At 43.7% G+C, this 15,760-nt stretch overlaps 1 protein-coding gene and 2 long non-coding RNA genes across 4 annotated transcripts in view; 1 reads left to right on the plus strand and 2 right to left on the minus strand.

The window, feature by feature from the left end:
* The window catches only part of LOC105285307 (nuclear receptor coactivator 2), a 135,064-nt gene that overhangs the window by 11,934 nt on the left and 107,370 nt on the right, over positions 1-15,760 (plus strand). The gene's annotated exons all lie outside the window — the stretch shown is intronic.
* Positions 6,290-8,145, minus strand: LOC113562944. Its single transcript, XR_003407268.1, has 3 exons — positions 7,044-8,145; positions 6,447-6,921; positions 6,290-6,322 (listed from the first exon to the last, which is right to left on the minus strand). It is a non-coding gene; the product is annotated as an uncharacterized LOC113562944 (long non-coding RNA).
* Positions 8,698-12,117, minus strand: LOC113562945. Its single transcript, XR_003407269.1, has 3 exons — positions 9,615-12,117; positions 9,017-9,490; positions 8,698-8,893 (listed from the first exon to the last, which is right to left on the minus strand). It is a non-coding gene; the product is annotated as an uncharacterized LOC113562945 (long non-coding RNA).

Genomic DNA, 15,760 nt, shown 5'->3' on the forward strand with positions numbered 1-15,760 from the left:
AACGCGGCGAATCCCATCGGTAGTTCTAACACAAAGAAAACTGGACTCGTAAATAAAAACTCTCAGTTGGCATTCGAAGCATTATATTTGAATTAATGTTTCAAGCAACACATTCTTAAAAAAAGTAACGCAATATATCAGCCTCTTGCCAAAATTGTTTCTCCAATAATCGGTAAATCGGTCTTGAAGAATCCTTCGTCGAGCACCGAGGGATCTGCGGGGTCCTCGATGCATTTGGCTAACGTCAATAATACCGAAAAGCAAATCGATCATTCGCTGTCGATACTTTCACTCTCGGCATCATCCAGGTATACAGGGTGTCCCAACGCAGCGCCGACCTGTCGCGATTCCACGTGCGTGCCCAATATGGCGCGTGGAACGATCGAAGAAAGGAATTGCACTTGACTGGCCGTTATATTTAGGCTCAAGGAGAGAGAGCGCGAGAAAGAAAAAGAGAAAGGGAGAAAGAATAAGGCAGAGAGGGAGGGAAGGAAAGAGAGCGCAGGCATCCTTTGAGAACCCCGTTCCCGCCGACTGCTCCTTTTTCGATGGGGGCCACCTCTCGCATCCTCCCCGGGCGCCTTCCACGCAGTTTCCACCGAAGCTGCCGATCCCCTCGGTCCCCCTGCTCCCTTTCCTCCCCCATCAACATCTATACCTGGATGGTAGATATATACCTTCGTTGTATCCCGTACGACGACGGGCCCCTCCCTCGCAGACGCTTAAGTATCCGTTGCCGCCGCTATCATGACCGTCGACTATCCTTCGCAGCTTCGTGGGTCCCGACGTGGGTCGCTAATAACGGGCGGGACGGGGGGTTTTTCGCGGGCCACGGATAACAGGGGAGGAAATAGCACGCGCGCGCGCGCGGCGGGATACGGCCGTTCGGCGAGCACAATGTGCGCCGTTATTACGTGCACGTACGGCGGCGATTATACGTAATACGAGAAACGAGAAATTGATTGGGTATATTGGTATGTCGTCGTCGGTGTGCTTAATCGTTTCATGGCTGCTCGTCGTTTATCGTTACGCGCGTGTATTATTTCGTTGCTCCTGCAGCCTCGTACGACGTTATTTCGTATAATATTTCTCGATGCTGCGCGATTTGATTAATCTTCGCGTCCCGCGCGATTTTCGCAGAGCGCTAATTGTACGCGAAGTAAAACTTAATCGCTCGTACGCGCGATAAAATCCGTCGCGGCGACAATTAGTGCGGAAATACATGTGGCCAGATAATCGCGTGATCTTACTGATCTGATGAGATGCCCTCGATTTGTTTTTTCGTTCTTTTCTCCCTTTCTCTTTCTCTCTCTTTTTCTCTCCTTTTTTTTAACGCGAATGAAGTGGAACTTTAATTTACTCGAAACTCCGAAAAAAACTGAACGTGTTCATACCGGATAGTTAACGTCTCCGCACTGTCCCTCGTAATTCCGCCGATGTCTAACATCGCGCGCGGCGACGTTCGCATTTTTCACCAATAAAATCCCTCGCGCGTCACGGAGCCACTTCGGCCGATAACTTAAGACGCTTATGGCGTCTCGTTTACCGGTCGCGTGTATAGATATAACGCATCGCTCTCGGCTACCTAACCACCGTCGCCGTCGCCGTTAATGGACTACGCTCCGCGGTAGTGCGTTAAATTATCGATAAACTTTTCGCCGCGAGATACTCCCGCGGATAGAGAAGGATTCTCTCCCGGACGGGGGAGGGAGAAGGGGGCAACAGGAAGAGGAGGGTATAAAATATTAAGTAACGACGGGAGAGAACGAGAACGTTACGCGTGGAAAACGTGTTGCGATAAGAAACTTGCGCAACGACGCGAGAGCGCAGTTGCATCTCGCTCGCGATCGCTCGTGCTGCAGTTATATGTGGACTTACCGGTATGAAGCTATAGAATTACCGTATTCGAGAATATGGGAAGAAAAGAATCTACGTTCTCGAAGAGGCTCTCATTCTTCCTGCGACATCTCAAATCGACTTTCGAGATTTCTCATTTTCTAAAAATTTTTTAACTCTGCATTTACCCTACCTCCCTCTCTCTCTCTCTCTCATTCGTTCTCTCACTGCTTCTGTTGGTCTAATCTAATGTATAAAAGTTTGTTAATTATATATAGAGGAAAGTCCCCGATTATGAGGTACCATATCGATTTTGCCGAATGTAAGGAAATCTATAGGCAGAATTTAAAAATTTAATACGTTATCTTGAAGAGAATTTAATAAGCTTTAGGTTGGTCAAATGAAAAATCTAATTTAAATATTATTTTTTCTGAAAATTAAAAAAATTTGAAAAAACTTTACGCAGGATCGAGAAAGTGTGCTCCTAATATAAGATACCTCGAGAAATCGGTGTTAAAAGTGCAAAATACATCAGTATTGCAATTAAAAAACGTTATTAGATAGTTTTATAAAAATACTGCTGCCACAGCCTTCGCCAAATCTTCACGATTCCACTGTCGACGCATCCTCGTTTCTCTAACCTCCATAGTCAGATTCTATAAAACTTAAATACACAAAAATTCGTAATATAAATTCGTATTAACGTTTCTTTAACCTTAAGTAGTATTTTCTTTCTTTTTATTACACTACATACTCTTCATATTCGAGCAATAATTATCTCATATTAAGAGTACCCTGAATATCTCATTATACGAGCCACGCGCCTAGCGGTTCCGCGATCATGAAATCTAACCTCTACAATTGATCAATTCAACAAATTGCGTATTTTCCTGTTACTACGATTCTACTCTATCATTGCATACTGAATTTATTGCCAACCATTTCTTTATTATATAATAAACAAGGTTTAAAGACTTACCTCAAGTTCCTTTGACATGTTCACAATTTCACAAACCGTTTCTTGCAAAAGCTAAACGCAATAACGAACAATGAATTTTTCACTAAATATATTTTACACCAAGAGTAATAAGTTCATGGTGGAACTAACAGATGGTGCTCACTAGTTTAGCAGAAACCCCATTATCTCATATTAGGAGCATATCTCATAATAGGGGATTCTCCTTTATATATATGTTAATTCGCAAAATAGATTAGTTATTCTTGATTATCGCGATTATTTGTGATTATTGGAAATCAACTCGTTCGCAATTCGCAATAGCAGGAGGGAAAAGTTGGGAGAGCGACGTCTGTCTGGGACAACTCTGGATAAAGACCCAACTCAGACCGATGACGCGACATTCTAATTCGTCGCAACGCGCGCGACGATAAGGTTTCGGATATCTGCGACTGCGTCCGGCGAAGAGATCGATGCCGTGCGTTTCAAGCACGATGGAATTACGCGATAAATAGAAGCGTAGGTATCTGGTAGTCGTTAACCGTTGTAAATGGAGACATTAGAGGGAGGGAAAGAATAATTTAACGAGACAATTATCTTTCTTTGTACATTTATTAGTCGGAAAATTATATTAACATCATCGTTAACATGCTCGATGCATATTTGTTCCGGTTAAATAAATCATGGACAAATCGGATTGATTGTTCAGCGCATTCTCCTTCGCACTCGTTCCTCAGATACGTGCTCCTTTACAATCTGAACTTGTTCGCGTTCTCGCATTCAGTCGCGCGTGAAACAAGTCGTCGGCCGAAGGCGCGTATGAGTAGGTTTCGCGACAGAATGTGCGCACGGCAGAAGTTCGAATTCAGCTCGCACTGAGTCACCGGCAGGCAGGAGCGAGAGAGGAAGAGAGAGAAAGAGAGGCAGGGACGAGGCGCGCGTTGCAAAATGAACGCAGCAGCCCGCGCGGGAGCTGCATTTTTGCGTGAGCGCACGCGGCTGCGAGACCGCTTTTGCGCGCCGACACCGATCGCTGCCCACCGGTTTTATACCGGACGCGCGACGCAATAGCGGCACGGCTCGAAACGTAAAACGAAACCGAACAAAAAAACTCGAACTGTAACGTCCTGATATATGATGAAGAACTTGGCGAACGGAGTACCCGTGTGAAGTTGGCCCCCCAACTTGCGAAAAAATATGATTCTTTTAATGCATTCGTTTGCTCATCGTTTGCTCACTTCCAGAAAAAAAGTTATAAACAAAAAATCAAATTTGTACTAGCCCCCCATTTTCGACAAAACTGATTTCTAATAGGCCTAATCGAAAGATTTTCGGTTGCTCGTTTCAAAACTGGCGGAGTTTTCATTTGCTCACCTCTGGTTCAAAAGTTATTAACAATGAAACTTTGAATGGAGTATATGTCCACCGCAAGTTAGCCCAGCCGCGAATTACGAATCTGACGCTACATATTACGGTAGATTTTCGTTTGCTCGTTGCAAAACTATCGGATTTTTCGTTTGCTCACCTGTGGTTCAAAAGTTATTAAATTTTTTTCAGAATTATAAAATTCCAACTTTTCTTCCCGAATCGTGGCAAACAAAAGCAAGGTTTCTTAACAACAATATCTGATTAAATTATGTATATTTGTTAAATTTCTGACGCTTATTTTATTCTTTAAAGTGCATTTAAAAACTTGCATTAAACAAACTTTGTGTAGGTATGTTTATTTGTTCGTTAACAACCGTCATTTGAATCAATTTATTAATTATTATTATTATTATTTATTATTTATTTTTTATTTATTGATGTAAAAATCAATTATAATATATAATATAAATTATATAATATAATATACATATATATGCGTGCGCGTGCGTGTGTGTACATACATATATATAATTATTTTCGGAAAGCTGCCATTTTTCAGTCACTTGACCGATTTTTAACGCAAGTATGAAGAAGGGCTGAGCAAACGAAAATCTTTCGATTAGGCCTATTAGAAATCAGTTTTGTCGAAAATGGGGGGCTAGTACAAATTTGATTTTTTGTTTATAACTTTTTTTCTGGAAGTGAGCAAACGATGAGCAAACGAATGCATTAAAAGAATCATATTTTTTCGCAAGTTGGGGGGCCAACTTCACACAGGTGAACGGAGTCGGTTTCTCCTGTTGCTCTTTCCATCGCTATTGCATCGTCGAGGGTTCCGCGAACGCGACGACAGACTGATGGAACGTGGCCGATTTCGCATGCTTTTACGTACGTCTGATAACGATCGTGACGGTTTACTTTCCCTAGCGAGATCCGATAAGCGATCAGCGAGTGTTTTCATTCAGCCAACATGGCCAAAGAAGATCGGCAAGCGGAGTACCGGAGTGACTCCATATCAAATGATCGAGCGGAAAGGAGGGGATAAAAACGTTTAATTGCGACGTTAATTTCCATCGTGACGCGTTCTCGACGCGACCTCACACCGGAAAGATTCTCGCGATCGGTATCGCGCGCGCGGCACGGCACGGCAAGTGCGGCGCACCGACCAATGCCGTACGCAATGCGTCACTGTCGCGCGCTGCACGCGCGTTCGCGAAACGTCGCGCACGGTAGCGAAATAGAAACTTGGCTTACTTCACGGCGGTAGGCGCCGTGTAACCGATTCCGCCGCCGATTCAGCGACAGTGCGCGAGTAACCGCCGCGACTACTAAACAGTCTCCCCATCGCGGGTCGGGATGGGACGGGCGCAGGAGGACGGGTACAGGGTGTGCCAAAAAACCCGATTCTCAACATTGTGACGATGGGGTATCCTGCGTCCCGAGTTCTGGGAAGCACCCGCGATCGGAGTTTCATCGGTCGCTATTCTCTCGCCGCGCATGTAACGGCCGACCATAATGTTGGTATTAGATGCTGCGGTAATTTGAGCTATGGGATAAAATTCCCTAGCTGCGGACTCGCACGCGTCTTTGGATTAAGGGGGGAGCCTGCTTTAGAACGTTGAAGATAAGGTATAATTTTACGAATTTTTTTGGAGAAACTATACAGCGGATCATTATAAAACTTTGATGCATTTATTAGTACATGTTTAAAGATAAAAAAAATTATTTTTTTATTTGAATATATCGCCTGTAGAGGTCGTCCCGGAGGCATCTTAGTGCAGCCGGCATTGTAAATTGGTGAGCATTCTCCTGCCTCCAAATTTCATCCAAACTGAAAAATTGAAATATTTTCTCGTTATTTATGAATTCCCATCGTCGATGAACCTTTAATATTCATAAAAACATTAAGTTAAACAATTACTTTTGCATGAAAAAGTTCAAAACCTTTGCCTAAAAATCGTACTTTTGTGTTCTAAGCTCCACCATTTTGACACTTTTCAACTTTTTTCTTCTCTCTTTGGTTCATCGACGATGGGAATTCATAAATAACGAGAACATATTTCAATTTTTCAGTTTAGACGAAATTTGGAGGCAGGAGAATGCTCACCAATTTGCAATGCCGGCGACGCGGCTGCACTAAGATTTCTCCAGGACGACCTACCTCTACAAGCGATATATTCAAATCAAAAAATAATTTTTTTTATCTTTAAACATGTACTAATAAATGCATCAAAGTTTTATAATGATCCGCTGTATAGTTTCTCCAAAAACAATTCGTAAAATATACCTTATTTTCAGCGTTCTAAAGCAGGCTCCCCCCTTAAGCGAGAGCGACGTTCTATTGTTCGCATGCTCCCTGAAAGAGTAAAGGCTTCGTCGAGTTGTCGTCGCATTAATCTTGCATCTTATTCCACATTAAATTGGAAATTTAGACTTTCAAATTTCTTGTTTTTTTTTTTAATTTATTCTGTTACATCGCAATGAGGTTAATGAGAATTATGTTTGCGCGGTTCGTCGCGCGTCTCTCGCAAAACCGTCCTCATGGTGTTTGCAGAAGCTCCAATTCGCGTTTCCGTCTATCGTCGCGTCGATTCTTCATCGCGTCTCGGCGGCGTGCGGAGAGCCGACACACGGATACACGGCGGGCGAGATCCGTCCGCCGATGTCCACCGGATAGCGAGTAGATAGAAGAACGCGTTGCGTGAGTCACGTGGTCTCGCGGCGACGAGGCTGCACTAAGATTTCTCCAGGACGACCTACCTCTACAAGCGATATATTCAAATAAAAAATAATTTTTTTTATCTTTAAACATGTACTAATAAATGCATCAAAGTTTTATAATGATCCGCTGTATAGTTTCTCTAAAACAATTCGTAAAATATACCTTATTTTCAGCGTTCTAAAGCAGGCTCCCCCCTTAAGCGAGAGCGACGTTCTATTGTTCGCATGCTCCCTGAAAGAGTAAAGGCTTCGTCGAGTTGTCGTCGCATTAATCTTGCATCTTATTCCACATTAAATTGGAAATTTAGACTTTCAAATTTCTTGTTTTTTTTTTTAATTTATTCTGTTACATCGCAATGAGGTTAATGAGAATTATGTTTGCGCGGTTCGTCGCGCGTCTCGCAAAACCGTCCTCATGGTGTTTGCAGAAGCTCCAATTCGCGTTTCCGTCTATCGTCGCGTCGATTCTTCATCGCGTCTCGGCGGCGTGCGGAGAGCCGACACACGGATACACGGCGGGCGAGATCCGTCCGCCGATGTCCACCGGATAGCGAGTAGATAGAAGAACGCGTTGCGTGAGTCACGTGGTCTCGCGGCGACGAGGCTGCACTAAGATTTCTCCAGGACGACCTACCTCTACAAGCGATATATTCAAATAAAAAAATAATTTTTTTTATCTTTAAACATGTACTAATAAATGCATCAAAGTTTTATAATGATCCGCTGTATAGTTTCTCCAAAAACAATTCGTAAAATATACCTTATTTTCAGCGTTCTAAAGCAGGCTCCCCCCTTAAGCGAGAGCGACGTTCTATTGTTCGCATGCTCCCTGAAAGAGTAAAGGCTTCGTCGAGTTGTCGTCGCATTAATCTTGCATCTTATTCCACATTAAATTGGAAATTTAGACTTTCAAATTTCTTGTTTTTTTTTTTAATTTATTCTGTTACATCGCAATGAGGTTAATGAGAATTATGTTTGCGCGGTTCGTCGCGCGTCTCGCAAAACCGTCCTCATGGTGTTTGCAGAAGCTCCAATTCGCGTTTCCGTCTATCGTCGCGTCGATTCTTCATCGCGTCTCGGCGGCGTGCGGAGAGCCGACACACGGATACACGGCGGGCGAGATCCGTCCGCCGATGTCCACCGGATAGCGAGTAGATAGAAGAACGCGTTGCGTGAGTCACGTGGTCTCGCGGCGACGAGGCTGCACTAAGATTTCTCCAGGACGACCTACCTCTACAAGCGATATATTCAAATCAAAAAATAATTTTTTTATCTTTAAACATGTACTAATAAATGCATCAAAGTTTTATAATGATCCGCTGTATAGTTTCTCCAAAACAATTCGTAAAATATATTTTTTTACTTTAAACATGTCTTAATAAATGCATTCTAATTTTTATAATTATTGTTTTTTTTTTTTTTTTTTTTTTTTTTTTTTTTTTTTTTTGTTTCTCCAAAAGCATTGTAAATATTCCTTATTTTCAGCGTTCTAAAGCAGGCTCCCCCCTTAAGCGAGAGCGAACGTTCTATTGTTCGGCATTCTTTTTTTTTTTTTTTTTTTTTTTTTTTTTTTTTTTTTTTTTTTTTTTTTTTTCTGCAGCTCCCTGGAAGAGTTTAGGCTTCTGGTGTCGAGTTGTCGTCGCATTAATCTTGCATCTTATTCCACATTAAATTGGAAATTTAGACTTTCAAATTTCTTGTTTTTTTTTTAATTTATTCTGTTACATCGCAATGAGGTTAATGAGAATTATGTTTGCGCGGTTCGTCGCGCGTCTCTCGCAAAACCGTCCTCATGGTGTTTGCAGAAGCTCCAATTCGCGTTTCCGTCTATCGTCGCGTCGATTCTTCATCGCGTCTCGGCGGCGTGCGGAGAGCCGACACACGGATACACGGCGGGCGAGATCCGTCCGCCGATGTCCACCGGATAGCGAGTAGATAGAAGAACGCGTTGCGTGAGTCACGTGGTCTCGCGGCGACGAGGCTGCACTAAGATTTCTCCAGGACGACCTACCTCTACAAGCGATATATTCAAATCAAAAAATAATTTTTTTATCTTTAAACATGTACTAATAAATGCATCAAAGTTTTATAATGATCCGCTGTATAGTTTCTCCAAAAGCAATTCGTAAAATATACCTTATTTTCAGCGTTCTAAAGCAGGCTCCCCCCTTAAGCGAGAGCGACGTTCTATTGTTCGCATGCTCCCTGAAAGAGTAAAGGCTTCGTCGAGTTGTCGTCGCATTAATCTTGCATCTTATTCCACATTAAATTGGAAATTTAGACTTTCAAATTTCTTGTTTTTTTTTTAATTTATTCTGTTACATCGCACTGAGGTTAATGAGAATTATGTTTGCGCGGTTCGTCGCGCGTCTCTCGCAAAACCGTCCTCATGGTGTTTGCAGAAGCTCCAATTCGCGTTTCCGTCTATCGTCGCGTCGATTCTTCATCGCGTCTCGGCGGCGTGCGGAGAGCCGACACACGGATACACGGCGGGCGAGATCCGTCCGCCGATGTCCACCGGATAGCGAGTAGATAGAAGAACGCGTTGCGTGAATCACGTGGTCTCGCGGCGACGAGGCTGCACTAAGATTTCTTCAGGACGACCTACCTCTACAAGCGATATATTCAAATAAAAAAATAATTTTTTTTATCTTTAAACATGTACTAATAAATGCATCAAAGTTTTATAATGATCCGCTGTATAGTTTCTCCAAAAACAATTCGTAAAATATACCTTATTTTCAGCGTTCTAAAGCAGGCTCCCCCCTTAAGCGAGAGCGACGTTCTATTGTTCGCATGCTCCCTGAAAGAGTAAAGGCTTCGTCGAGTTGTCGTCGCATTAATCTTGCATCTTATTCCACATTAAATTGGAAATTTAGACTTTCAAATTTCTTGTTTTTTTTTTAATTTATTCTGTTACATCGCAATGAGGTTAATGAGAATTATGTTTGCGCGGTTCGTCGCGCGTCTCGCAAAACCGTCCTCATGGTGTTTGCAGAAGCTCCAATTCGCGTTTCCGTCTATCGTCGCGTCGATTCTTCATCGCGTCTCGGCGGCGTGCGGAGAGCCGACACACGGATACACGGCGGGCGAGATCCGTCCGCCGATGTCCACCGGATAGCGAGTAGATAGAAGAACGCGTTGCGCGAGTCACGTGGTCTCGCGGCGACGAGGCGGCGAGCGTTGCCGAAGCCGAACCGAGTCGAGTCGGGATATAGATCCTCTCCGGTGCCGCGTTGCCGACGTTGCCAAGCCCGTCCTCTCTCTCTCTTATCGCCGAGCCAGCCGGCCGTTCTCGTCCGCTCGCTCGCAGCAACTGTGTTGCGCTCGTCCGTCCGTCCGTCCGTCCGTCCATACACGTCCATCCACCCGTCCGTTCGTGCGGGAAAAATAGCGTCGCCTTGGCTTTCTTCGCTCGCCGCGCGTCGTCGTCGTCGTGACCGCGTTTCCAACCTCTCTCTTTCTCTCGCTCTCTCCCGCAGAAATGCGCCTCCCGCGGGAAACCCCCACCGTGGCAGTCGTTCGGCGTCTCGGCGGCGAACGTGGGACAAAGACGACGACGGCGACGAGGGCGAGAGAAAAGCCACCACGGCGACCATAATTATCGGTTATTGATTTTCGTTAATGCGCACGACCGTCCTGCACGCTCGCGGGCAACGTCGACAGGGAACGTGACGTAAACTAGGATATCAACGCGCGCTGGGAAAATTCTTTACGACAGGACATCGACGTCCGTGCGGCTGCGGCTGCGGCTGCCGGTCGAGTCGACGGCACGCGCGACGTGCCTTTACGGCGCTGTAAATTTTACGGGCGCATCGTGACCGTGCCAAACCAGCGGCGCTAACCGCCGTCGATGCTAATGCCCAGCTTCGGTAACGTCGTGAGATGTCCGATCGCGATATCCTCCTTTTCTTCCTCTTTTTTTTTTTCTTTTTTACATTTCGTCCCGTCGAGCGTCCACCGAGTGTCCCGCGGCGCCGAAAACCGCGTTCCCTCCCCCCTCCTCACCGTCGCGGCACGAAATTGTGAAACGGGAAGGAATTCCGTAAGCAAGAGGAGCCCGTTTTAAATATACTAATAGAATTAGCGAGTTAAATCGGCACCTATGCATATTCATTTTCGAGAGCTACGTAGTTTCGAGCGGTTCTACGACGTTCTGCGTCGCGATAATAATACCGTTTCTGTCGAACAATAATCATAAATATTCATCGTTTGTAATGTACGTGTGCACGGTGTAACTGTGTCTCTTTGTGGGATATCAATGCCGTGAGACTTTCACGGGAAATCTCGATCCACAGGCAGACCGCGAGCTCAATTTCGCGATTATCTGTTATTCCTACTGGCTAAACGACACTATCTCGGACTGCTTGCGCGTACGATAACGTGCGATAACGGGCGGTGCGAAGCGGTTAATATATCGAGTAGCACGCGAGATAATTCGATGCATTCGCGCGGCTCATTAAACATCGCGACGACGACGATTACTTCGTGAATTTTATACGGATCTTATGCTATCGCGCGCTTAGAGTTACGTAATAAGCGCCTCTCGGCTCTCTCTCGCTCTTTCCTCTCGAGTTCGGTTCGACAAAATGTTGCCCATAATCTTTTATAATCTTTTTTATCGCATGTTAAGGAAAAATCGCGAATAAATCACGGCAGAAAAAAATATTTTGGTTCTGTATCGCAAAGTTGATTATATTTTGGATTTAGATTATCTGCTTTTTATATTTATATCTTGTCGAGCCGAATCTTAATTCCCAAGCTATCGCTGACGAATATGGGCAAAGTTACCGCACTTGGCACGTGTAAAGTGGAATCACACGCCTTCCACGTTAATTTTTAACGCGCGCGTCATTCGTGAAATCGCTCGGCAGTGGAGCATTGTACCATCTCGCGAAATCCTCGCGGAGGATGCGCACGGATACGTTTTTCCCGTGCATTCAAATCCTTTCTTATTCTCGCCTTGAGCGGGCAATGAATTATATCACAGCTGACATTAACACACAATTCGTGCGGCCTTGCTTGAAAGCGGTTTACGCGGGTAATTTTTCACGCGTATCGTCATCAACCTTCGGATTCGCGTGCCGGTTTGACAACGTTGCGGCATAGATATTAGATGCGCTATCCGTTTCCATATCAATTTTTACGCGAAGTTGTCGGATCGCATCGGTACACGCGCGAGATTCGCCGACGAAAATCCAAACATATCCATTCGAGAAGAATAAATCGTTCACCGGACCGGACCCTTCTTCCCGCGACTTTTCAATGGATTTCCGAGCGATTCCATCGTTGCGGCGAAACGTCGAATCGGAAATATCGTCCAAGCGAAATCCACTTTGCAAGTAGATCGAGCCACGCGGACGTAACACAACATCGCCGCCGCGATGAAACTTGTGAAACGCCTCGTATGGGAGCGCGATGCGCTCGTATCCCTTGCGTATGCGTGTGCGTGTGCTCGTAGCTCGCTGGCGGAGGCAGAAGGTCGGAGGTCAAAGTAGTCGAATGGTGCGAAACGACAACGGCAATAAGAGAAACGGCTTTTCCGAGCGCCGAGAAATAACGACCGTGATTACGATCGCAAAGCTCTTTCTCTCCCTCCTCCCCCTTTCTCTCGCTCTTGCTCGCTCTCGTTGATCGCGTTGCTTCGTCATTACGCACTTGCAAAATCGAAGCGCGACATTACGCGTTTCTTCCTCATCGCTGACGCAAACTTGCTCGAGCGAGTTTGATCCCAACTTGATTTCTTTCTAGAGATACCTCTGAGTGTTGATAAAATTGCATTACGAAATGTATGCAGTAGTTAATTAATTACAGTAATTCCGTAATTAATTTGTGTCTGTTAATTAATTGAAAACAACAAGATAATAACGTGTCTCTGTGCGACTTGCATCACAAACATGACGGCTTTGTTTTCGCCGTTCTGTAAAAGTAGACTCACTCGCGACAACGTAGTCGGCCGTTACTACAATTACGGTAATGCTGCTGCAATTTCGTTATGGCGCACTCTTCATTACCCGCGCACTGTTTCGTAGATTACACTACGGTTGAAATCTAACCCGAGTCGAAATTTTGCGCCTACTTTAATGCTTTTAGTAGTCGTACGAACCTACTTTTAGGAAAATAGAACCTAGAACTCTTACATTGAAACTCAAACTCCTACAAACAGATGTTAAGATGCTATTTTGACCCCGCAACATTCGGCTATAATCTTGATCGTAACCTGCTTTGAGGCTCTAGCGGCAAAAAAGGAAATTTCGGACATATTTTAGTGTTAAAGTAGTAGCTAAATAGACGCTGAGTAACGCCTCAAATGAAGAATTCGAGGTTCAATGTAGAACTAAAATTTCGACTCGGGCTGTGTCACGGAATATCCCGAGTCGAAATTTTGCGCCTACTTTAATGCTTTTAGCAGTCGTGCGAACCTACTTTTAGGAAAATAGAACCTAGAACTCTTACATTGAAACTCAAACTCCTACAAACAGATGTTAAGATGCTATTTTGACCCCGCAACATTCGGCTATAATCTTGATCGTAACCTGCTTTGAGGCTCTAGCGGCAAAAAAGGAAATTTCGGACATATTTTAGTGTTAAAGTAGTAGCTAAATAGACGCTGAGTAACGCCTCAAATGAAGAATTCGAGGTTCAATGTAGAACTAAAATTTCGACTTGGGCTGTGTCACGGAATATCCCGAGTCAAAATTTTGCGCCTACTTTAATGCTTTTAGCAGTCGTACGAACCTACTTTAGGAAAATAGAACCTAGAACTCTTACATTGAAACACAAACTCCTACAAACAGATGTTAAGATGCTATTTTGACCCCGCAACATTCGGCTATAATCTTGATCGTAACCTGCTTTGAGGCTCTAGCGGCAAAAAAGGAAATTTCGGACATATTTTAGTGTTAAAGTAGTAGCTAAATAGACGCTGAGTAACGCCTCAAATGAAGAATTCGAGGTTCATGTAGAACTAAAATTTCGACTCGGGCTGTGTCACGGAATATCCCGAGTCGAAATTTTGCGCCTACTTTAATGCTTTTAGCAGTCGTACGAACCTACTTTAGGAAAATAGAACCTAGAACTCTTACATTGAAACACAAACTCCTACAAACAGATGTTAAGATGCTATTTTGACCCCGCAACATTCGGCTATAATCTTGATCGTAACCTGCTTTGAGGCTCTAGCGGCAAAAAAGGAAATTTCGGACATATTTTAGTGTTAAAGTAGTAGCTAAATAGACGCTGAGTAACGCCTCAAATGAAGAATTCGAGGTTCAATGTAGAACTAAAATTTCGACTCGGGCTGTGTCACGGAATATCCCGAGTATAAATTTTGCGCCTACTTTAATGCTTTTAGCAGTCGTACGAACCTACTTTAGGAAAATAGAACCTAGAACTCTTACATTGAAACACAAACTCCTACAAACAGATGTTAAGATGCTATTTTGACCCCGCAACATTCGGCTATAATCTTGATCGTAACCTGCTTTGAGGCTCTAGCGGCAAAAAAGGAAATTTCGGACATATTTTAGTGTTAAAGTAGTAGCTAAATAGACGCTGAGTAACGCCTCAAATGAAGAATTCGAGGTTCACTGTAGAACTAAAATTTCGACTCGGGCTGTGTCACGGAATATCCCGAGTCGAAATTTTGCGCCTACTTTAATGCTTTTAGCAGTCTTACGAACCTACTTTAGGAAAATAGAACCTAGAACTCTTACATTGAAACTCAAACTCCTACAAACAGATGTTAAGATGCTATTTTGACCCCGCAACATTCGGCTATAATCTTGATCGTAACCTGCTTTGACGCTCTAGCGGCAAAAAAGGAAATTTCGGACATATTTTAGTGTTAAAGTAGTAGCTAAATAGACGCTGAGTAACGCCTCAAATGAAGAATTCGAGGTTCACTGTAGAACTAAAATTTCGACTCGGGCTGTGTCACGAAATATCCCGAGTCGAAATTTTGCGCCTACTTTAATGCTTTTAGCAGTCGTGCGAACCTACTTTTAGGAAAATAGAACCTAGAACTCTTACATTGAAACTCAAACTCCTACAAACAGATGTTAAGATGCTATTTTGACCCCGCAACATTCGGCTATAATCTTGATCGTAACCTGCTTTGAGGCTCTAGCGGCAAAAAAGGAAATTTCGGACATATTTTAGTGTTAAAGTAGTAGCTAAATAGACGCTGAGTAACGCCTCAAATGAAGAATTCGAGGTTCAATGTAGAACTAAAATTTCGACTCGGGAAGTTACGTTTTTTTCAAATGTCTGCCTTTTCTCTTATCGCGAGGAATTCACTCGCCGTTACTGCGCATCAATCAATGTTTTTTTGATTATCAACTACCGATTATCTTTCCTGCTACCGTTTCGAGATACACCAAGCGTTATTAAATTTTAATCGCGTGCTTTGTATCTTTAAAATGTATTACTTACTTTTTTACTTTTTTAAAACAATTTTCTCCTCATTGATCATTTCTAACATTCCTCTCGCTACCTCGTTTTAGTCGTTACTGAAACGTTTAATGTTCAACGATACATTACATCTCGATCAAACACCAAAGAAACGCGATATGCAAGTAAATTTCCGTTAACGCAGAACGAACAAAGAATCGGACAAAGGAGCTCATTGCGCGGATTGCTCGATCACTTAATATCCACCGCGATATCATAATTTATTCCTCGTATAACGAGAATTTCGCGTTGCAAGATGTTGGTAACGGTGATTTGCGACGTCCGTCACAGAGATGACATTTCCGAGGTAGATAAGCGAATTCGCAACGGATGAATTTTTTTGTCTTCTCTCCTTTTTGGTCTCGGCATCATTCGCCGGCGATTATTCACTCCGACTTTCGAGATTTCCTTTCGCGGTCGTAACGTTTC

Source organism: Ooceraea biroi, chromosome 11 (assembly GCF_003672135.1).
Source record: "Ooceraea biroi isolate clonal line C1 chromosome 11, Obir_v5.4, whole genome shotgun sequence".
Lineage (NCBI taxonomy): Eukaryota > Metazoa > Arthropoda > Insecta > Hymenoptera > Formicidae > Ooceraea > Ooceraea biroi.